Raw genomic sequence first — 25,434 nt, 5'->3', positions numbered from 1 at the left:
CCCATGAAGGGAGAGAGTCTTAAGAATCTTGAGAATTATAGCTGCGATGGTAATCGCCCGATGAGATCTTGTCTGCATCAATTTTGCCGTCATATCGCAACTTTGATACTTTCGCCTGAGACGGGAGAGAAAATTTGGAAAGTTGGTGCTAAATGTTTTCCGTGAGAAAAATGTCAGAAGTACGATGTAAAGACATTTTTCAAGTAAGCATAGCTCGAATATCCAAGTTACAGATAATTTGTTAACGTTAAAATAGTAATAATCAACCGCTGAGTGTCGCAACGGTTCAGAGCAGTTATTATATCCGCTCGTCGTTTAAGAAGTGACGGCGATATCAGCAGTGTATCGTTCGTTACCGAACGACGGCGAGCGATACGAAATATCAGAGCGCCGCGCGTCCACACAATGCCCGCAGAAACATCCACGACCCAGGACGTCGTAAATCTGACCGAGTGAGACATATTTTATTGCGCCGACGTAACGAATGGATGCCCGCGTGCCGCGTATGCGCCATGCGCATACCGACCCTGCTACGAAAATATTAATGCAACTTCATCAATCACGCTGCATAAACAGTGGGTCAAGAGGAGGATTTATCGCGCACACAGCAGCCTAACGAACAAAACCGCGAACGACTTTAAGCGAAACGTAAAGCAGCGTTACTTTATCGTCGCACATACTTTTTTATTCATTTTCTCAGCAAGCGGATTGATCTATCGCGAAAATTTCACTGTCCGTTTGAAAACGATGAGGAAGACACAGACGCTCCTCACGTATCAATGTTTTGGTTGTCCAAAAAAAAAAAAAATCAATTTCGCATTAATCAAACGATCTGTCATCTGAATTAAGGTCAGAAATTCCGAGATATCCTACGTGACGTTTCCACCTCCGTTCCTAATCGCGAACACAGATATAAAAGCGAGATGCGTAAAATTGCGCGCTAGGTCAGCAGATTAAACGCATGTCAAAGGAGCGACCTCAATTTCTCAAAGAGAGCTAATCTCGATATAACTGAAGAGCGATGAGTCAACCGCGGTTTCGCCCGTTTGAGGGCCCCTCGGGCATATCGCGAGCGTCGTGAGGGAAGAGAGGCGAAGGAGGAGAGAGGGAGGAACGTGCGTGAGTTTCACCGAGCGCGTATTCCCATGGGGTTACACGGCAGATTTCTGGATTACGTATGATCCGGGCCTTTGATAGAAACTTATATGGCAAGGTAGCGGATGGCGCATTCGGCATTAAGGAAGTACGTGAGTCTAGAACGCGTGGTGCTTATGGGTGCGTTTTCATATCTTTCTCTTTCGCGGCGCGCGTCTCCTACGGGTCCACGTCCTCCGCGTTTCCCTTTGTCCACGGATCGCCTAACGTCCACCCGAAACCATCATCCAGTATGCCCGTTTCTATTCGTGCGTAGAATAATTTTGCAAGCCTTAATAAGTCGCGAACCGGCTTGCACAATTTGCATCCGTGCATCGTGGCTTGCGTTATAGTTCTATGACAATGAATGCTGCTTACTAATATTTCTATTCAGTAGCCGAGATCAGTGACATGTACATCCATTGTCTTATTCCGAACAATATACTTTTGTGTAGGAAATCTAATATTGCTAAGCATGCATTGTTATGTAAAGAAATCATTTTAGACAATTATTTTAATTAAAAAAGAAATATCACAATTGCCGCGAACACAAATCTTGGAAGTGTTTTCAAAAAATTGTCTCGCAATTGAAAAATGTTTATCGCTCGGAAAAAAAAATATTTCTGTAAAGTGAATATGGAATAAGCTTCCAAAGTTCAATATCCATTTCGTTATCACTTTGTGCAGCCTTTAACAAAAACTTTCTAACGGTACCGCGATAGGTATCCGCGAACACTGGCCGCATAATTGCGCGCACGTTGCATAACACATCGCTCGTGTCGCAGTTTCATTGAAGTGTCGTCGGACACGAGGCGCGATATAACGACGCATCTTTGTACAAGAATCGCGTACACGCGGCAGCGCCTCTCAGTGCGTACGATTTAACCGAGGTGTAAATCACAAGAGAAGACTGCATAGGCACGTACCGGCTCGAAGGAAAGCACTTCTCTTTCTTCTTTCTATCCGCGCGCGCCTTCTCTCCTCGTTCCTCTTTCTCGGCTGTCTCTACCCGCAGTCACGATGGGAGCAGCTCTTAGCGGGGCCATCTCTAGTCGCTAGAGCAGGCATCAGCTGCCTGACAAGGCGTATAATTAATCCCTAATGACGCTGGCATAAATCCATCTCGGTAGGCCGTTTGCCCGATCGCCGCGGCTCGCGCGCCGCTGAGTTTACTAGCGAAATCAGCGCCGGCTTTGTCGCTGTCGTCCATTTTCCGCGTTATTTATGCGCCCATCACTGAACCGCGCTGCCGCAAGTTCGAACCGCGGATGAGAAGAAAGCTGCTTCTTCCTTGATAGATCCGCCTGCGCCGCTCCCGCGGAAGCGCGAAATGACCTTCGCCAGCAACTCATTGCCGTTATTGCGGAAACGTCATTAGAAAATGTGGTCATTTTTTTTTTTAATATTTGACGGCAGTAAAAAATTTTTATCGTTCTTTCTCATGAGAGAATCGTGGAATCGAATTAAAAAATTAAATTAAATTAAATTAAAGAATTACCTAATTTAAGTATAATGTGTAAGAACAAAAGGTTTGTTTTCGATTTGCCGGCGCGTTGGTTCTTATTGTTAGTTATATACGATACATTTACTCACGCTCGCGAATTTCAACCGCTGCCGACAATGTCGAGCACCATCGGCGACCCCGTCCGCTCGAGCGTTTAAATTACCGGCCCGGTAAACCGCCGCGGAACAATGGAGCGATAAAGCCGTTGGGTGAAATGCAACGCCGGCTATAAATCCCGCGGTGATCCAGTTTACAGCGTACATACACTACTGCGGGATACGAGATGCAGTTGACGTTTCGTGAAACGTAATCTCAACTTATGTCGATTCGCATAATTTCTCATGAGATAAAGTCGAGGCTTGAAAATCCCGTTCGTATCCCGATCGTAAGGTCTTAACACCATTATTTAGCTTTATTTCTGCTTTCTATGTCGTAAAAAAAGCCTGATCTACCGCGCGTTGCAAATTATCTTCGTAAACTTTATTAATTCAGTTGTTGCAATGCTTTACTTCGCGTTTCGTTCTAAATACCGCGAACACACCTTCGATCTAGATAGAACACACAGCTAATAATGTATAATATATGAAACCAGTGTGCGCGACAATCCCATACTTATACAATAATTCCGTAAACAACTTTGTGCAACCGATGCGTTTCGAGAGCGTGCACGAGATAAAAGGAAGGAGCGCAGGAAAGGAAAAGGGAGCGAGGAAAAGTAAGTAAGCGTTTACCGATTCCCGGATAGCGGGTCCTTCCTGGAAAGGATCGGGCCGCTCTCTCGATTACGAGCATAAGCGCGGGAGGTGGGGCGAGGGGGGCACAAGCGTGATACGCTTCCACAGAGCTTCGCGCTCGTCTGGAACGGACTGCACCGCGGCTAGAAGGCGAGAAGGGCAGGAGGGAGGAGACTCGCGCTCGCGCACGCGGCTGTGAACTCCGCAAAGAGGGAACTGGCGTACCGAATTGATGCACACGAAACGGCATGCCCGGAATGTTATAATCGCGAACCTTTGAACCCAAAGCCGAGACTCCCACACCACCCGGGATCGCGCGCGAGCGAGCGAGCGAGCGAGCGCGCGGGGCCCCGGTTTCCATCGCTGAAATTACTCGTGTTACTCTCCTCTTTCGTGCCGCGCCGGTATCGCTGATACGCTTCCACGAAAGCGTCCCGACTCGGCGCGGGGAGCATCATCGTATAATAATTCTCGCGCGTTTCCTGCCTCCGCTTCGCAGCCGAGTCGATGTGCTACGGGACGCGCGTCATAATTCGGGGATTAGTCCTCGCCTCCGTCGTCTCACCGCCACACCGGGTGAGATAAATTCTCCCGCGTTACCTACGGGTTAATCGGCCCGCACGCGGCCCCTCCCCTCCCCCCTCCCCCCCGAGAAAAGAGGTCGTACGATGAAAGTTAATCGCGAGTTATCGCGCGATACTTTAGCGCAGATTACGAGAGAGACGTCGCGTGGCGATTCTCGCGAAACGAAGTACCCGAACTCGCGCGTTCACGGCGCATTTGCATGCGCATCCACGGAGGCAAAAGGACTGAAGGAGAAAACGGGCGGAAAGACGGATTGCTCTGGAACGAAGTACGAAGTCCGTGGCATCTGGCGAAACGACGCGCGGAGTCGCTCTGTTACTCTCACAAATGCCCTACGGGAGTCCTGCGTCCGGGCGTGCAGCCGCGGTGGGCGTTACGGTAATTAATTTTTGCTCGATAATTAAGATATCCCGAGAGCAGTCGCCGAGATATAACCCGCGGTAGCGTAATTTTTCAAGCGCCGCTGATCGCGCTCTGCGCGTGGCCTAAAAACACCGGCGACTATGTCGAAGCCGTTAAGGCGCTGGCCCTAGGCGCCAGGTCCGTTGTTTTGTTCTTGTGCTTTTTTAAGTGGGCAGCTGTAGATGATACGTTAAGATATGGGCCGGCGTTTATCATATCCGTATTCTTTCGATGTACAAAAAAAAAAAGCATTTCAACAAAGCTCAATTCTGCTGAATAAAGCAACCAACCGCGTTGCGTCATCGTTTATCGCGCTACAATGTGCCGCGATACCGACTCTCTATATGCCATAAATAAATAGTGTTGCAAATCGCCGTGTTCTGCTATTAAACGGCTGCATCCGCGCGGCGCCCACACAAAGTTCGCGATTAACTCGCGCAAAGTTGCGATAGTGAAAGTTCCGTGGCGCGGCATAAAATTTCACGGATTGTAACAAATTCTACGTAAATAGGCCTATCGTTTCGTTCGCAATGGTGAACGGCAGAAACGCGACGAAGAGGGACGGAGGTAGGAAATCTCGCGAAGGAAGAAGGAGCACGTCGGGCTGGAACATCTGGCCCACGGTGTTGGTGTTTCGTTGGCCTCGTGGGGATTATTAATTGTTTCATCTCGGCCCTTATCCGCGCCTCCCCGTTTGCACGACTAAGCAAATACGGGGGGCGTAACCCACGCGGTGATGTACGAGCTTAAAAGCCCTCGCGATCGGCCACGAGAAGCCTCTCTCCTACGCCACGGGCGTGCGAGAGGGACGAAGAGAGAGAGAGAGAGAGAGAGAGAGAGGGGGGAGAGAGCGAGAAAGGCAGATGGATAGATAGATAGATTAGAGAAAGCGAGAGAGGGTGGGTGGGGGGACGAGGAAACGGAATCGGAAAAAGAACACCGACGGGGTTATCGTCTGATTTATAATTTGAGGCTCTGGGTGCACCTCCGCGGAATACATCCCGACCCGATGTTTTCCGGTTCAGGAAACGTAATTGGTTGCCAGCACGATCATAGATAGCCGCCGGTTCGAATCGGGCCTCGAAAGCGTCCCGAAGCCGATCGGAGAGTAGCTCCGTCTCTCTCTTTCTCTCACTCACACGCTCGGGCTGTAGCCTTGTGTCTCGGCTTTGTACTTCCTTTTCTGCCACTTCTGCTCGCTGTTATCTGTCGGAACATTTTTAATTCCCGGCCGAGATCACGAATATCAGCACGGGGTACCAAAGAGTATAAATCGAGACTCGACCCGGGTAGCTGTTGGAAGTCAACGATACCTGCCGCCTTCGCCAAGGATCATCTAGATCGGGCATTTTTGCAATTAATCGTGATTTTACTCATGGGCATCCGCTTTCTTCGAATCAAAGTTGTACGTTATATATACAATTGCGGTATATTCTCGATGTGTGTATATTGGATATATTTTAATATAAAATATAAATTTTGTACGCTTATGTGCTTCATATTTAAAAAATAAAATAACTCTGTTTGCTTCATATAATTATCTTATGATAATTTTAAAGACAAATACGCGTTGATCTACGGAAAAATTTATTTGATATATTTAATTTGGCGCCACCAAAAACAAGAATAAAAGCACAGAACAAAGTCTGACGTGTATTAGAAAGAAAACAAATAGCAAAATGTATTAAGTATATGAAAAACTATTGAGATCTTTTACTCTAAAGTCTTCGAAGTGTCAATAGATTGAGAACCGCTGCGATAAACGGCGACGTGTCCAGCCGGAGAGGATCAAAGAGATCGAAGTACCGGTATCTCCCAAAGCGTCGGATTAAATCGAGTCGATCGGCAACACGCGAGAGAGCGATCGCGCGGAAGGACGCCGGCGCCGAGAAGGTTGCGATCTCGCCGTGAACGCACGCATGCACGCACGCGCGTGCCGCTCACGTAGCCCCTCGTCGCTCCGCGACCGCTCGGCGCATATACGCGCCGACAATTTGTTATAACCGCGGGCTCGCACGGGCGCATTTGTATCTTTCCACGTTGGCTCTCGGTGCGTCAGCGCCGACATCTTCATCCTCGACCCGACGCGAGCGCGGCCGGTCCGCGAGCGGGTCCGCGAGCGGGCCCGATTCACCGGCGAGCGAGCGTAAACACACGCACGAGCGCTGAATTATGGGGTGCGGGAACACCCACTTCCTGGTCATCGAAAGCTGCAGACTCCCACGCATACCGACGCGTCTCACCAGGGCGCCGTGATGGATCCGCCGTGAGCCACCAGCATCCCGCGTTTCTCCCCCCCGGCCTGCCTTCCCGTCATCGTCATCTCCCTCTACCTCGAAAACGCAGCACTGCGCGGCGCGCGTACGCGTATGCCCTATCATTATTCCCCGAGCGATTCGTTAATCAATCACCTTATCTAATTGGCCGCCACGCTGCAGCGAAACGCTTCATTCCGCGGGAGTGAACCATTACGTTCGCTCCGAAAGCCGTCGACCGGATGATCGGCTTGAGGAAGACGTATTCGCGGTGATGCGTTTACTCATCGCGCGCCAATTCCCCCAGAAGCGATTACTATTGCGTCCCGACGCACGGTCGGAAATGCTCTCTGCCTGTGGGCGCCGGAGAGGCGCCGTAAGCGGAGAAGAGAGAGGCGAAAGGAAGCAAGAAAGAGGGCCAGTGGATGCGGACGGTGAATTCTGAGATGGGACAATAAATTGTTATGCATCCGGCATTCGACATGTCGGTCGGATAAAAGAAGGAGCCACGGAGAAACAATGCCCGTCGACGCGTCCGAGAACCCCCTCGACGCATCCGGTGCGTTTTCAAGGAAGCTTTCGGTGCGCCGTGACACATATCAATTGATTTTCACGGGCGCGAGCGCCCGACGTTCGACATATCGCCTTACACGCTCCTCATCCGAGCGACGAAAAGGCGCGGATAAAGGATGACTCGCGCGACGGACGCGAGCGGCGCCAACGAATCTTTCTCCGAATCTCGTTATTACACGCGGCGTGACGGTTTTTCGGATTTCCGAGCCCACCGCGGCGGCGCCAACAAAAATTTCAAGTGAATGCATCGGATTTATTCATTATTATTACAAAGACGTTCCTATCTGACTAATAATTCCTATTGTTACATAAGAAAACTCTTGGAACGTCGAACTGGCGATCGCGTTAGAAGTATAGGAATACCTAATGTCTTTTAGAAATACATAGACGCTAGAAAACATGTTTGATTGCGATTAAGATCACAAAGTGAACAAGAAAATCATAAGAATTCTCAGGAAAATTATTGAATGTGTTTTACAGAAATTATTCCATTACAAAAGATTCAACTTTATCAGCTTTTTCGATTGCTTTTTAATGTTTAATTTTTCTTTACAAGCCACCGATAATCAAATATCTTATATGTGATAGGATATTTGTTTCAACTGTTTATACTGATATATGCATTTTTTATTTTATACATTTTTATATATTGATCTAATGAGAAATAAAACAAAATGATTAATTCAAATCTCATTCGGATTTAATACAAATAAAGCTAAAACGATCGATCTTTCGTATAGAATTTTAATCTCGCTTTTCTGTCTTAGGAAATTCGATCACGCTCGAAGACGACATTGTGGTGAATGAGTAAACGCAATCAGGCAATCGTCGCGACTCAAAAATTTGGACAATGACGGACAATGACGGACAAATCGGATCCGGCTAATTTCCAACAACCGAACGTCTCTCGTAAATTCCGTCAAACAGTTGGGACATATATCCCTCCTTGATAACTACTTTGTTTTGCTCGACACCCACATCTCGTATCTATGCGCGTACACGCACCTTCCTTGCGCGCTCACACTCGAAGCCTCCCCTACGGGCATCATCTTACACAGAGCACGCGCGCCGTTCAATGTAAAGCGTTAAAGCGCTACGTGATCGAATTCGACAAGCGACCGGACACTGCGTCAGTCCGAGCCACCATTTCGCGCACGCCGGCCGAATATCAAGGAGAGAGATCGTTAGAAACGTTTAGAATTAATCGCGTCTTTTGCCAAACAATGGTTCGATTTTGCGGCCGATTTGGATCGGCCGATTCCACCGTCGTGCCGAAGCCGCATTTGTTGCGTCGCTCGTGCGCATTCCGTAGCTGATGCCAATGCGGTTCTCGGTACGCGTTTAATTGAAACGTGTTGCATCACTTTTTTCACCAGTTGCAATTATTTTTTAGTGTTTATACGATTGTTTTCTAACGCCATATAATATCTCAGAAATTATTTTCTATACAAAACTTTGCAAGTGAGCGTCTTTGCGTAACTGGAGCATATCAATCGTGAAACGCAAGAATCACCTTGATCCACGACACGTTCTCTCGGCAACTGTCTTCTTCTAACTTCATCACGGCTGGAGGTCGACTCGTTATTTAGCTACACATATCACGGAATTGGATCACGTATCGGCTGACCGTGATTTATATATCGTCTCGAACTCTAAAGCGTACCGTGATTTCAACATCTTTTGACGTGTACATTTACGATTATAAGAATTACGCTTGAGCAATCAGAAATACAAATAAGTATGAGTATCAATAAGGACATCGCCAACTATTCTTGATTGTGCATGCAATACAAAAAATACTTTACATCTGATATAAAAAAATAGCTTATACTTCTCGTATGAGAAATAAAATTTGCACACTCGAAATCGATCGAAATAAATAGATTGATAATATCTTATCTATATTGAAATATCTCAAAAATAAAAATTTTTGCAATTTTATATTTTGCACGGCTACATTATAAAATTTTTTTAAATAAATCGATTTTGGGCAGAGAAATGTCGCCAGCAGACGAGCATCTGTTTTGAATCAACGCGATCGACAGGCGAAATCTCTACGAATTACTCGCAGCGTGTTTCGATTCGATTAGAAATTACAACGCGCAATGTCCACGTAATATTATCCGGCGCAATTCGTTCACCTACACAGAGGAGCTGCCGCGCGAGATCGTGAGAAGTACTCCAGATCGGACAAGCAGGATCTGCCAGGTACATATCGTCCCGGCTGGCTGTTAAACTCAGATCGCTAACAAAGTGAGGATCAAATAATAACACGTTATGATCGCGCTGCTTCGAAGATAGATAGCGTTCGGTGTGAGTGAATAATTTGATAATAGCGGCAGCGGCGGCGGCGAAGCGGCTTGTCGTACTCTTTTCGCCCTCGCTGCCTCCGCCTGAGAGATCGAGGACGAGCGCGGCCCAAGAAGGAAGATGATCTCCGATCGTTGCCCGAGATCTAGCACTCGTCGCTCTCCCTTTCTCGCCCTCGCTCCCTTCCTTCTCCCTCCCGAGCCACCTCCCGTCCTCCCTCTCGACACGCCGCTCGTCTTCTCTTCTCTCTTCCTTCGAGCCTCTCCCGTCCCTCGACTCCGTCTTATTTTCACGCTCCTTGTCTCTCCCCCTCTCCCCGCCCGTCCGCCCACGAGATCCCCGAGACCTCTCTTCCCTCTCGATCTCGAAAGATCATGCCGCGAGATGCCGGGGCTGCTCGTGATATACCCGGGCGGACGGGTTATACCACGAGATCGCCTCCGCCGTCCCGTGTAAAAAGATATTCCGGTGCTTTGGATATTTTTGCAGACGGCCTTAATGGCGGATGATTGTGTGCCAAAGGTAACTCCAGGTGAAAATGAAGCATCCCCGAGCCTCGCCCTCCTCTCCGGCTCTTTCGCGCAACGTGATCGACTAAAAGGGCCCCGCGCAGCCTGGGAGTTCTCGCTGTACTCGTTCTCATACATCATTCGCATGCGGTTCGTTGCGGAGATGAATTTCCCCATACGAGGTAAGAATCAAATAATGGTAAATGGAAGAGCGATTTTTCGCAATTGGATAAAGAAATTTTTTTAATTTTGTACGTGATGTAACAGAATTGCGACAACGAAAAATAAATGAATAAGTAAATTTGTTGTTGTTATGCATGTTTTGCGTTCTAAATCATTAATTTATTAAATTTAATTCAGTATGCATGTTCGTATAACTTATTTAAAAAATGATCCAATTATTACATATTGCTGATTGAATTTGAATGGATTAAAATCATGCGTATCATGCGTAATATTGATTTATCTCGTTTCGATTTACAGAGCTTTCTATTCAAACATCATTTAGTGAAAATTATGTGCACAAAACATGTGCTTCTTCAATGCTACTAATTGCAATGGCTGAAAACGGTTAAAAAAGGAAAATGGTCAAGATATTTTAATTTACAATTACCCTTTACGAATTTTTCGTCTTCTGGTTTTTTTGTATGTGATACATGTCGATTTATTGTTCCACACATTATGTCACGAAAATCGAAGGCCAGACCTACAGCAGTCAGCTACTTTTTTCCAATATATTTCCTACCCAAAACTAATTTGAAAGAAAATAGCGTAACAAGGAAAAGTAATAAACCTGACAACACACAAGGACAGTCAGAAATCAGCAACAACAGGGGTCTTGAAATGCGAGAAGGTAAGAAAAGACGAGGACGAAGAAGGATACGAAGGCAAAGGAGAAGAAAAGACGCTCGCGGCTCGTGAGGATCAGGCATAGGTAAGTGGCACTTATGTTTAATACGTGAGTGTGGATGAGTAGTCGGTCCTGCACGCGATCCTCGCGTCGGCACGGTCTTTCCTGACCTCGCGTTCGCTAGAACCAATTTCCGCGGATAATACGAGCGCTCCGCAAAGCCGAGGCATACCTCGAAATGGAGCAGCGAGCACGAGAAATACGACCGGGTCGATCTGTCATGCGTTTCTTCGACATCGCATTGAAATTCCGTTCGGCTATTTCGTGATTGGATCGTCGACGGAGAATGTATCGTCTTGTTATTCTATCCGAAAGCTACATGTGTTCACGAATATTGAAATTTGAAACCTACAAGGTACAAAAAATACAACACTGACAGTTCAGATTAAAAAATTAAATTGCTGACAGTTAGATCACACAAATGTGTGCGATTCCGTCGTAAATTGTAAAATATCAATATGCACCATCGCTAGCACGGGATTTTAAACGAATGATGTATAGCTCTATATTCCTCATTACATTTATCAAGTCCATGGCAGGTAACGAGCTCGCTCACGGCTGAAGGCGATAGCGCACGACGGTGATTTTTCTATCGGCCATCGTTTCGAAACTCGAAACGCAAGGTGCTAATTCTGCGATTGCACTTTTTCACATGCATTCCGCGCGATCTCCTCGCCTTCTCCTTCGATAAAGTGGTGGGAAAAGGCTCATTTCTCACCTTGGAAGGACCGAGGGCGATCGGAGTATCGCGCAGCAAACAAGATCAATCGACGATTCTCTCGCACGTCGCTTCTTTCGCGGCGCGCAAAGTGTGTGCGAAGACTCGGCGAAAATGCGCCATTACCTTTATTACGGCAAAACACATTCGTGCGGTCTGCATAATTCAAAAATTCCGATAGTCGTACATCCTTGGAACGTTTACATTCGAAATGACTTTCGAGAGAGTGATGTATTTAATTCCGAATAAAAACGAATGCCCAAGCGGATGCCCAGACATTCGAACTGAAAGCGGAGATTAAAAACCAGTCGAAAAAACTAAGAACGGGTTAGGCTCGCTCATGCATTACACAAACCGCTAATTAGGTTCCGCCATCGAACAGCCCCGTTCCTGTTTTTATCAGACCACGAGGATAATACAAGAGTGTCCCGGCCCACGTTCTAAACGCGGCGTCTTAGGCCGCGGTAATGTACTTAACCAGCGACGTCGGGAGCAAATGGTTGGGCTCGATCGGCTCGAAATACACCGCGTTAATGACCGACCGGGAGAAGTACGAGCTGCTGATTGGTAAATGTCCGTGGGAACGAGGAGGATCATCGCGGGATGACCTTTGCCTGCCGTCGCGGATCTGGCGGTGACAAATCGAGCGGACGATTAGTAGTGCGTTCGTGAATTTTGCGACGAGCGTATTCCGCGCGCGCGCGCGCGCGCGCGTGATAAAGCGAAGGAGAAAGTGTCGGAGAAGCGACGAAATCGTTCTCTCAACACGCGGAGAACGGACCAATTCTTCATTCCGTGCGCCATAATGCGAACGCCGACCACGCCGATCGAGAGTCTAATTTGGAACGTGATAAGGGTTAACCAGAGGTCCTCCAGGTGAGAGGATTCCATTCGCGGGGAGTCTTGAGGACAAAAGGGAGAGTCCTAGAAATATCTTCGACGAATAGGGAACAATTCAAGCGCACCTCTGTGCTCTCGCACAAAGAACCGGTTGTGTCTATATAAAAGATGACTCTTCGACGTTTCACGCGTCTTCATTCTCGTTTCATCGACTTGTCGTGCGTTCACCGTAGCGCGCGAGACGCGGCAGATATACCGGCGACTGCAGACATGCGACTCGAGAAACGGACGTTGCGACTGCCATTGTCCTAAGACAATGAGACGGATAATATGACACAATAAAACCAGAAATATCTCTCGCGTAGACTATTTTCATTATGCGTGAACCGCAATACCGATGATTAAATGTTACACTAGACCTCTCCGTTTCTTTACGTCTTCGCGAAAAGTAATGAAAAGGTAATTAATTAATGGCTCGCAATAAGCGCATCCTACGCACGCTCGCAACTACAGGTGTTTAATGACTGCTCGCTAGGAGCTCATCGTCACGATCAACCGTGCTGCGAGTCGAGCGGATTTCCAAATCTCTCGCCGAGACGTGGAGGCTCGCCGCCGGCCGGAGGGGGACTCATTTGAATTTTCCCGGAAAGGATCGCGCATCGCGTGCATTTCAATCCCTGGGGACACCCCGACGAAATATGGTCGAGAGAGAGAGAGAGAGAGAGAGAGAGAGAGAGAGAGAGAGAGAGAGAGAGAGAGGGCGCGGACGAAGGGACCGACACGCGGAGAGAGAGAGAGAAAGGGAAACGCTACGGTTGCACGTACGCGGATGGTGGTTTAAGAGCGAGCGCCCGGTATCCAGAGCACGTCCAAAGCGCGAACAACTTATTGTCATGTGCGGCGGCCGGCGGGGCATTTTAATATTTCCGCTGAATGCAGCGCCGAGAGAACGAGAGTGCATTCCGGTTACGAGAGGCAAGAGGACTACGAAAAAGAAGGCGAGGCGCGGAGTCGTTACACGACCACCGCGCGCCACCGGTCTTACACGAAGCTCCGAGGCCTTTTTTTACGAGCATCCTCCTGCCGAGACGACGCCGGCGCTCGGCCAGGAACTACCGGCGTGAAGAGCATAAGCGAGAGACCGTATTTGAATATGCTGTATACGTTCGACCGTTCTTCTTCTCCCGACGCTTCTATGCCGCGTCCATTATCTTAAGACGTTCGTTAAGAGGCTTTAAACCGTAGTGTGGGAAGCTGCGCTGTACACGGTTGCGTAATTGTAATCTGTAAATCTATGAGCCTCTATAAGGTTTAGTCTAACAGGGCTTAACAAGATGTTCCGGACCAACGGCGCTTCCTTCCAACCCGAGCTACGAAGAACGTCGCGTATAGAATCGCGATGGCCGAGAGCGATTAAATGCCGGTGAGAATAAAACAGCGTCAGCGACAAATATATTCCACACGACTTCGCGCGTATTCGCAACAGCGACACACGGAGCCTTATCGCCGGTAGCCCGAAACAGTTTGTCCATTCTCGCTCCGTTGTAAATGCACGACGGCGCTCACCTGCGTGCGGAGCACGTCTTAAAGGGAAGCGCATATATTTCAGCCGTGGAGAGGCGAAAGATCTATCGCTCGAATTCGTCGCGCTCGACCGTGAATGGATTCCGAATATCGGGCCGGCGGATGCGGTCGGTGATTCACGACGTCTCCGGCTCTCGCCAGCCACGATATAAATCGCACGGCCCGGCCGCAGCCCGTGTTACCGGCGTGGTTTATCGCCAATTCGTACGATACGAATTGCCGCTTCGCCGCGACGCGGCACGTTACGCCCACGGTATTATGCGCGCACGGTAGTCGCGCGGCTTCGATAGCGAGTGATAAACGATCGCGTTCCGGTGCAATTTCTATGGACTTGGACGTGATTTCGTAAAGGATTCACGTCCCGTCCTTGGTGCTCGGAAGGGAAACGGTTCGAGGCGCGATTAAGACGCAGGAAAGAGACGAACCGTCCCATCGCGTCGCCATCTCTCCGGCGTATGGCAGTTGAACGGAAGAAAACGCGAAACCGGGAGATGGTTATCCGCGGATCCGTTATTTCACCGTGGTGCAACTTAATCTGGAACGAAATCTGGAGTCTAGCTGAGGGACAAAACAAGCCGCAGAAGATTTCGTGACAAAAAAATTTATATCTTTTTTTTACTAGAAAAACGTAAAAAATTCTTTTTAATGTTTATTATTGATTAAAGTAAAATATATAATTAAAAAATACACCCTTTTTAAATTAAGTTAATATTGAAGACGCCAAGAGATTTTTCTTTTTCTCTAGATCTTAAGCAGATCCATTGAAAGTGATAATTGCGTCCTTCACCGAAATAAAGTACACGATCGCGTCTTCATCCAGCAGTGAGTGAAAATTACCTTGTCATATCGAGCCGTTGCTTCTTGACGGATTATGATAATTAAAGTAATCGTCGTTATTTCTCAGTAATGTAAGAAATGTCAGACAACAGCGGTCATCTCCATTTCGACGATCGCGCGCTCGCGATTGCGTTTTTCGAGTGACGAGAGAAACTGAACTTTTGATAATAACCGTGCGAATTAATCGCCGCTCGCGCCGCCCGCAGGAGACATAAAGAAGATAGGCGGCGCGTGCACGCGCGTATCGGCAAAATTGCAACACGCGTCCACCGGTTGTTTAGCGCACCCGGCGCAATTGCTGTACACTACAGCAATACGAGTATTACATCGTTGCTCGTGGCACGCGATCGAAGCAGTCTCCTCCTATTGGCAACTCTAATTGCGAGAATCATGGTATTTGCGCTGCGCGTCTTACGTAACGAAATCGCCAATAGTGCGGCGCCTGGTTCTCGCGGGACCTCCGTCGACGAAGAAGAAGCAGATGCGGCGGAAAGAAGGGGAGAATGTAGAACTCATTCCCTCACGCGAGAGATCGGCGGCGGGTCTGCCCCGCGCCGCCGCAACGAAATCTCAATTTCGCCTAAGCGATCGTCCCGGCGGTCTTGAGTTACGAGAGAGAGACGAAGGAGGATGGGTTACCTGGGCATAACACGCGACGCGCGCGGAGAAACAGCTGATTTACGTGGACCGTTCAGGCGATTTCGAGCCCGGAGTCGGGACGCGGAGCGGTGCGCGGGGCAGAGCGAGACCGCTCGCGAAGAATGTCATTTGACAGCGGAGGTGAACGACGCTAATGCCAGAGTGCTACATTGTTTCTCCCGAGAGCACGCTCTTAAACGCTCGCGTCGGGTAAAGAGTCAGTCGTTTTGGAGCGATTACTTGGGTAATAGCGGCGATTCCGAAGTACGAGAGAGCGGCGGTGCGCCGCTCGTAAAGTTTGTACCTCGAAGGCTTGATAAATGATGCACCGTGGATGATATGGGCGCAAGTCACGAAGAGTGAAGAAAATTTCGGGGACTGATTCGAGTGAATCGACGGCGATCTACAGGTTTCCACGCGACTTTCCAATCCGCTTGCGACACGAGCCTCGAATTATGCAAATTAATATACGTATAAATTTCCCGACGTCTCTCGATCGCTCGTTTAATTTTATTTTCGGATAATAAATAACGCGTCCTTTGTTTCTACGGCGACGAGGTTTACTCGAAATGAATCATATCTTCCTGCGACGTCTCGCATCACCGGATACGCGTGTGCCTCCCTCGCTTCCGGTTGTAAGGCCGCTTAGGTTCATTGCCATGCACCGCACCTCGTCTGCCCTCGGAATATGAAAACAAAATCATATTCTCCGTTCGTCGCTTACCGATGAGCCGTCTCTCTTTCTCCGTCCCTTCAATTACGTTCGTTAAGTTTCTTCTCTCCTCGTTCCCGCCTCCATCATCCATTCAAGCTACGAACTTGTCGCCTGCTTCTTTCATACGAACGCCAAGATCCGCCTGCCCTTTTGCATCGGCATCGGCAACCGACCCGAGTCGAACCGAGCATCTTTCGTCAGGTCGACGCAGTTTCTCAAGATCGCTCGTTAAGCGGCAAAACACACGGCCGAGTAATTGCGGCGATCGTACGTTAGTTAGGTTAATAACTTTGCATTATAAATGTATTAAACTCGAATCCAATTACAAGCGCGCGAGGGATCGAGTCGGCAAAATCTTGCAAAATGACGCCAAGTAAATGCGAGGCTAGGCGCGCGTAATTTCAAGGCGATGAGGATGTCGGTGAAGCAAGGCGAATCGTAAATCAGGATCGAAGTTATACTTCATTAAGTACGCGAGTTAGAGCTCGACGAAAAACGCAACGGCAGATACGAAGCGACGGGGCGATTTAATTCTGATTCGATGGCGAGCACGCGAGATCGGGCCGTTCGTTTGTACGAATAATTACGGTCGCGAGCGCGCGCGTCGACCATTGTGAAAGTGCGAGAATCGCGGCGATCATCATACCGCGACAGTCCCGGGATGGCGTTTCGAACACTTCCCGTGATTTGCGATCATGAACGCGAAGCGCATCTGGTGCCCTCGGACGTCACGCTCTCGACCGATTTTAGTACGGTTAAAACAGCTGTCGCAGCGCGCTCGCAATTTTGCCGATCTTCCGCCAGTAGAGCGGAACAGACTCGGTGAATTATCTCGACTTTTGCTCGAGTTTACGCTGAATATGGCGAGAAGGCAAATCGAGTCTTTTTGACTCGATAGAAAGCTAAAAGTGTAGTCAGTATATTTTTTCTCACTTCTTTTGCATTGTTTTTCAAACAAACAATAACGCAATCGATATCGCAACGTAAATCTGCACGTGAGTGGCGAGTTAAACCTAAAATTAACGGCAGATTAAATGATGAATTTATTAAGAGGCTTAAGATGCTAAATCTTCACGTATAAGTCACGTGTAAGTATAATGAATGTAAGATTTTGCAATTGATTTCACTTATGCACGCTGAATGAGGGGCTGTGCGAATCGTGACGCGTGCAACATCACGCGGTCATAAACTTGCGTGCAAACGCGGGGTCGCGAGGATTGTCGCTCGCGGCAATTAGCCGCTGGAAAGATCCAAAAGTTGCGAAAAAAAAAAGCGCGATGCCCGCTCTCCCTCCGCGCGATCAAAGCGAAGGGAGCGAAGTGCGGGAGTGACTCGCGGGCGGAGGGTGACGGGCGACGAGTGCCTGTTGCGGAAGGAGGGCGTTACGCACACACGTGCAAGCGCGCGCGAGTATGTCACGGATGTCATAATCTTACGTAATTGGGAGTCACCGTCGGACATTTGTAAGCCGCACGCATGCGAGAGCGAGCCGCTCGCTCGCTCAGCCGGTACGCACAGCAATTTGCTTTGATTCGATACTGTAAACTGTGTCGCGGGAAACGTATTGTCCGCTGTCGGGACAAATAGTCACTTATTCTCGCGCAATTCCAATTCGTGAAGGGAAACCGCCATCGAGCACCGCCGCGAAACATTTATTTTCACGTGTGTGAATTTTTAGAAATGATAAATTCTTTCACACTTCTACACTGCATTCCTTATCCGCACAAGTATCGTACTGACAGATTCATCTCGACGATATATGATGGTGCAATTTTAAAATTTTCGGATACTAATGAGATATACAAGACGTACGTGTATATTTACAATTCTTTCGATAAGATTTGATGTCCGTCTGCTTTTCGCAGCTAACGAGGAACGGTCAAAACATTTTCTACTCGCGACGCGAGGTCGAGCGATTTCTTTCGTAATACACCTCGATGATATGCGACGGACGCACCACCCGCGACCATTATGAAATAACGATATATATATTCCACGCGAGACCGCCGAGTATGTCTAAGTATTATGAAGGCATTACGGTGTGTACTCGCACGACGCGCGATTACCCACTCTCGGGTAGTTTGCTCGTGTCAACAGAACACGATTTACAGAGCGCGTACATGATACATTTTGTCACGTTTGAATCTATGCCCATCGTTAACGGGCAGATAAGCGCAATTTATGATAACTGCAAGTCACGCCAAAGAGCAAGCGGTATATTATGCAAATGTCAACGGTGCGCCGTGGACGATAAGCATAATCGAAACAGCGTGTGTTCCTAAGTGTTTCGAACAAACTTGTGAGTTAGCACGTGAGGAAAAAAAGACACGTAAAAAAAAATAATCAACATCAGTTGTTGGCAAAATTGTAAAAAATTAAAACGTCGCATAAAAAAAAAGGAAAAATAATCATCCAAAAACATTAAACAAGAACTTGTTCTTTTTTTCTTGCAAATCAATTTTTTGCTCGTACGAAAATTTAAATTGGAAATATGAATTCCGTATGTTTGACATTAATGAATTCAAGTATTCTCGGTAAGAAATACAATTGTATATACGGTCAACATCGGACTCACAACAGCGCGCATTATCGAGAACAGATCGCAAAAACGCACCGCGGCTACTCTTTCGCAATATCGTTATTTAATATCGCATTAATGACTATGCGCGACCTCACGAGCAGAAAATCAGGGTGGTCGGCAGAAGAAGGATGCAACGGAGGGCGTGTCGGCGAGCAGATGCGCGATGGCTATCAATTGGTTAATCAATAGTTCGCCCGATCGGGACGGCAAAAAACGGGATAACGACGAGAACGACGCTTCTCGCGATGAAACACCCGATGGTGGCGTGGAATGCTCTCGAGTCGTTCGAGCGAGAGCGAATCCCGAAGAAAAACGGAGGAGAGAGAGAGGAAAAAAGAGGTCGCTTTTCATTACTTAAACCGCCCCTAAGAAAAAGCAGTCTCGCTGCGCTGCACCGCCCCCCCTTAGGGCGAATTAGCAAATCTAACGTAATAATTAAATTATCGCCGCGCGCCGTTAAGGCAGTTAAAGGCGTGCATTCCCATATGGATCGTGCTAATGAAGCGTCCCGCGCATACGGCAAGGAGAATAAATTTGAATTTCCATTACGTCGCGCTAGCGATGCGACGCGCGGAGTCCGCATATACGGCCGCGAGGAGAGGGTGGCGAACACGAAATGCCAAGGAGGAAAAAGAACAGGCAGGTCGAAAGAAGACAGAGCGCAAAGGCGCGAAAAAAGCTCGAGCAAAGGGAAAGATATCTCTCTCGGGTCCGCCTACTCGCCTATCTTTTACCTCTTTTACGTAGCGTGTACGCGCGCGGCCGTATTAATATTCTGCGGGTGTAGATCTCGCGCTACCGTCTAACCGCAGCCGCGCGCTTATTGTTAGATTTTTGCATATTTATAATTCCCTCGCATTTAGCGACAACTGTCGTTCTTGCGGTCTTGTACGGGATCTCCTGCGACGAAACGTTGCGCACTCACGTATGAATTCTAAGATCTAATCTTCAAAATCATCTTTGTTTTCTAAAACTTTAAAGAGCAATAATGATATCAGAATAAATATTACAAATCTTAATAATTTTGCTAATTTATCTTAAAAAATAAGTTTTATTATTAATAAATATAATTTTTTTGATCGTCATCAACTTTGAATATTAAATGAATTGATTTAATTACGTTCTAACTTAAGATGAAAACAGTAAGAAACTTGTTTTTACATCAATCATCTGCATTCTTTTCCTTTTATATCGTTCTTTTTCTTAGAACACACTCACAAATACGAGTTATTTTCCGACGAGGTCGACAACTGATCATTTCGTCTTACAACTTGAAATCGAAGGTAACAGTATAGATCGATTCTACCGTCAGGATCATAAAGTACGAGATTTTGGTATGCAAATGTAGATCGGAATTACATAGGCAAGTGGCTCTCTGATATTTTTGCATTGTTAATAATTTGCTTAAGTTATTGCTTGTGGTAGCAGTAACAGGATGCGCGCATCTCTATCCTTCATCCGCCGCTCAATCAGAATAATCATTTGCCCAACTTGGAAATATAACATATACATATGTCCATCGTTATTAACGTCAAGCAGCAGCCACAAACGAGGTACAAATATCTGACATTCACATCGTTGCATATTTATTGGGATTACTTTGCATAAACCGTCCTGAATATACATGCTTGTCATCGGAATTGCGAAATTCGTTTCGTTCAAAGAGATCTTGAACGATCATACCGGAGAGACCGGGCATAATACACGTATCTAAGATTCTTATTTCCGATTCGATAAACGCGCTCGGAAGCTCAGCACAAGCGGCATCATCACTTCAACCATCTGCTCGCGCTCGTCGATCGGCGATCATCGACGGGCGAATCTGTGCTAACCAATGATTTAGAGATCCGACCGGACGAATAGTTTGCTGATCATAAAGCATGGAAATAACACCTGTGATTATTATAGCAATTACCGCGTAGATACACGCAATCCGCGCGCCACTCGACCTTAACGATTTCTTGATTCGATCGGATGGACCACCGATATTGGCGCTGGTTACGCTGTTGAACCATGCTTTTTGCGAATGGCGATCACGTAATAGTATCGCAAGACGACCGCTGTGCCGCGTTGTCGTTCATCCGTTTTCATTTGAGCGAACGTCCCCGGTGCGAAAGTTCAAGATGCCGATTGCGAAAACGAATGCACGTTTCGAGATGCGCACGATGAGTGCCAAGATCGACGCGAGGCCTGCTATCGTAAACTCGAGATTACTCGTCGTCCTAGCTCTGATCGAGTCCTTAACCCATTTGCATAACGTATAGATTATTGAGAGAACGAACGAAATACTAAGAAACATCATATGAACATGTAGGTATATCTAATTCGTGCTATCAAATTTATTATTTCGAAGAAGTTAACATTAATTCTGAGTCAAAAGTATAATACATTAATTAAAATGTTTCCAAAAATAATAAATTAGAAAATGAAACAAAAATTTATAACAACTTGAATATCGTGAACATTGCAGAGACACAGTTTTATTTTCATACAGATCTGTTCGAAAAATCTGATACTTAAAAATTATTTTGCAAGCCGACGTACATTTGTTGAGAGAGAATACAATTTGCGTTAAACTCAGAATGACTATCGATCGTTGCATTGCGGCAGCGCTTTCGCTATTACGAACGTCCTGCGATCGATGCCACAACCGGCGGCGTGCGAATTGGCGCAAAGACGATCAAGCGATCCGGAGATGGAACGAGAGGCAATCTTAATTCACTTTTATATTCCGTGTCTGCCGGGATGGCGAAAGAGAGAACGGTCCACGCTTACCACGATTCGAGAAGTCTCACGAAAAGCAGCTGACTCTGAATTACGGAAACTTTTATTCTGGCGAATCTATCCGATTCAATCCGATCGCTCCTCACGTTACGATCCATTAAATTGAAAACTAATCACGAGTGTACATTAAAGAATTAGAAAACACAATCTGTCTGAGCATCGATCAAATATCTTTCTAAGAAACAACTGCTAGAAATTTTTTTTTTGATTATATCTGATATTTCAATATGAATACTCTCCATAATAAATCTTTATTAGATCACATACCTAATCATATTCCTAATTGTGTCCTCGCGCGTTTCTCGAAAAAGCTCCAAAGTTTCGCACGAGCGACGGTTCATTTGACGCGTCTTTTTTCACGTAAACTCGTTTCGTATTCTCCTGCCAACGTCAGGCACAATACCATCGTACATTCTAAGAGACTGACTCAGCCGCCGAGTCCAGTGCCTCCTCTTCATCGGCACAGGACGCTCCGCGTCTGGTCACGTTCCGTGGCACGGAAAGGTGCATTACGCACCCTTCGTACGCGCCTCTATGTGCCAAAGTCGTAACCAGGTGCGTACGAGCGATGACACTTGGGCGAGCTCCCTTGTCAACCGAGGAAAACAATAAGTCGTTTCGCAAACAGTAATTCGCCGCGTTTGGATGGCGTTATGCCGTGGTGAGTACGTTTATATCTACATCGTGCAAAATTTTACGAACGTGTCATTCAACCGTCTGAAACCGAACTGAAACAAAGATAGCATACAAACAGCCGCGTTAAATGGCAATCGAACAGTAAAGCTGTCCGCATCTGTTTGCGCAAAGTGTTAAAAATATCTCTCATAAACACTCGTAAAACTTTAATAACAAACTCTTTATATGTGCAAAACGTATGCACCGCGTTTACGTCAGCGCGTACACATATAGTCGCCGCGTACAGCTCGTGCGAGAGAGCCTGTCGATGCGTATCCGACTGTCCACGTGCCGGGCGTTGCGTGCGACACGCCCAGTCGGCTCGGCCACCGCACGCATATACGTGCCGCACGGATTGCGATTTATGCCATTGGCTGCGAAGCGTGCACCGTTGCGATTATCGACAGCTCGTCGTTTCACGCGTGCGGATCGAGCAAACGCGCGGCGCGGCGCGCGTTTAACTCGACACCATCTCTCAATCTATCGTTCGATAGCCGCGATTCAACCAGATCGGCGATCCTTCACACCCGCTGATTATCGCCGCCTTCGCAATAGCTAGCATATTCTCTTTGCCGTTCATAGAAACTATGAAACTTGATATCTTGAAAAGTATTATAATTACGATAGTAAAATTGTTTTATAAATTGATATCTCAGTATTATGCAAGTACAAAAATTCGAGAGGAACAAAAAATATTCAGTTGTTTGCTGTTTGATTTGACGCGAGATCGCCAGAAGAACGGAAATCATTTCAGCTTACAATAATTTAACATCGAAATTCTCTTGTAAGTACAGAGATTTAACGATTAACCAAGAACAAAATTGGCGACGCTCGGCAATTTCAAACAGCAATGCGCGCAGACGACCACGTCTCGATTGCGCGCATCCAGCGAAACAATTAATCGACGTGAAATCCGGTGACACACATTAGAACGGAATAAAAGAAAAAGATGAAGTAAAGTCGCGGAGCGGCGACGATTCTTTTTGTCGTCGGCGTCGTCCTGTGCCCACGGCGTGAGCTTGCCGGATACGCGTCCGTTGCATCCGTAACGAGGGATGCGCACCTCCGATAACCGCGCCACTACGCGCGCGCGCTGCATAAAATCGCCGGGCGGTTGCGTCGCGCCAGGTTGTCGCGCTCGCGATCTCGCTCCCGCGTCCAACTCGCGCGCGCGTTACTTATCCAGCCCCGAGCATTGAAATGCAATCCCTGCGCGGATGATTTATACCTCGCCAATGCCCGCCCGCGGGGCAGGATGTCGCACGTCCCTTCTTTATGTCTCTATCGCTCGTCTCGAAAATATCCCGCAGCGCGCGAAGAGCGCGGGAGCGAGCGAGCGCACGTGGTTTGACACATACGTATTCGCACGGCCGGCGTCATTCTTCGCGGATTAAAAACAAACGTGACAATAATCATAAAAAAAAAATCCATGAAAGAAAATATTTAATATAAGCATCCAATTTGTGTGTTCTAATATTCGATTATTTTTATGTTACGTAAAATTTTTTAGATAGATACTTATTTAACAAGAAATTGCCTTACTTATAGATTTTCTAAGTATATCAAATTGCTCTGAGACCGATTTGTTGAATTTTATTTCTTTTTCAAAACCATAATATATAATCTTTCAACGATATCAATCTTCCGTCAAACCATTAGCCCTAATTGGCAATCATTTCGTGTTAGCGTTCTAGTGCTAAAATTTCAGATTGCACTCGCAGCGTGGCGCGAGAGATCGAGGCGGGATCTACTTCGGAAGAGCTCGTAGGATCGAGCTAATAGCCGGTCAGGAATTCGCCGTGCCGGCTAAACTCGGAGAGAAAGTGGTACAGCGACGTCATAGGAGACGACAGTCACTTTGTTTCTAGCTAAGATCGGGCGGGATCGCACGATATCGATCGGATAAGCGCGCGGAGAAACTTAGGGCGTCGTCCTAACGCGAGCGAATTGCAGCGCGAGGGAGCCCGGGTCGCTCTACATCCGAACGCACTGGAAACGCCCGTATGCGTAATAAGCCGAGACTTAAAAATTAGCATCTGTCGGATCCGGAGACAATGGCTGATTTGAATAACAATGTCCGCTACCGTGTGGGCTTCTAAGTCCTAACTATGGGTTTCTAGACGCAACACGAGTCCCGCGTATCGCACTCTCTTGTACTATGCACCGGCGAGACGTATGACAATGCCTCTGCCCCCACGATTTCCTCCCGCGGTCCTGTATCCTTTCGCGAGATGAAAGCGAAGGAAAAAAAATCCGCTGCACGAATAGTAAGAAAATAATGGGCTTTCCACCGCTTCTCCGCGCAATAAATTATAATCAACGTGTGCTTGTAACGGAAGAAACATAATAAACGCTGGAGATTTACAGTAACGTTACAATTACCGCTTCTGAATTCTGTGTATATTTCTTCCACCTCGCCTTTACCTTTACGAATTTTTTCAAGACGATTGCCAAATACGTGTCATCACGGACGATTATAGAAATCGAATATCTCAATCACGCCACGATTGCGTACAGTTACGCGTAACTCACGCGCGGTATGAACTCACGCGAATGTGCTATACGAGGGCCACATATCGATGCGCGAACGGCTGACCCTGAAGTGTCTTCACCCTCTTGCTGGCGAGTCTTCTTTATGCCTGGTTACACACCGAATGCTCACGGATGTACTCGTGAGACAAATATAATTTGTGCGTGACCAGAGTGACGAGCATTCGCACGCCGCAGTATGAACTTGTTAGCTTTAGTCTGTTTTTGCTAAAATATAGTCCGCACTATTGTCGCCACACTTTTGTCCGTATAATAGCTCAGCAATATCTGAGGGATTCAATATTTACGAAAAATTCACACGTTTTTCCACACAGTTTCGTTACTAAGTATATAGACAAAAAAAGACTGCTTTGTTTACTGTAATAAATATTTTTGACGTATTCTCGGAAAAAAATTTGCCGAATCGGATATAATGGGTCAGAGTTGTTGAGAACACAGGCGCCGACCGACTTGACCCGATGCGAATGCGTGCTTCCGAGCGCTAAAAACCGATCCTAAACACACTACTCCACAATAGTCCGTAATCATCTCTTTCCAACCGTCGGCCCGGTCAACGGATGGGCAGGTGCGCGCTCCGACTTCCTCCTGGAGGCTA

The 25,434-nt window shown here is 47.1% G+C and overlaps 1 long non-coding RNA gene across 2 annotated transcripts in view; it reads right to left on the bottom strand.

Moving 5' to 3' along the window:
- LOC105676432 (uncharacterized) overlaps positions 1–25,434 on the bottom strand; it is a 202,142-nt gene that overhangs the window by 132,240 nt on the left and 44,468 nt on the right. The gene's annotated exons all lie outside the window — the stretch shown is intronic.

This window comes from Linepithema humile, chromosome 3, assembly GCF_040581485.1.
Source record: "Linepithema humile isolate Giens D197 chromosome 3, Lhum_UNIL_v1.0, whole genome shotgun sequence".
Taxonomy (NCBI): Eukaryota; Metazoa; Arthropoda; class Insecta; order Hymenoptera; family Formicidae; genus Linepithema; species Linepithema humile.
The sequence above is the reverse complement of the archived record's forward strand: the minus strand, read 5'-3'. Positions and strand labels throughout refer to the sequence as shown.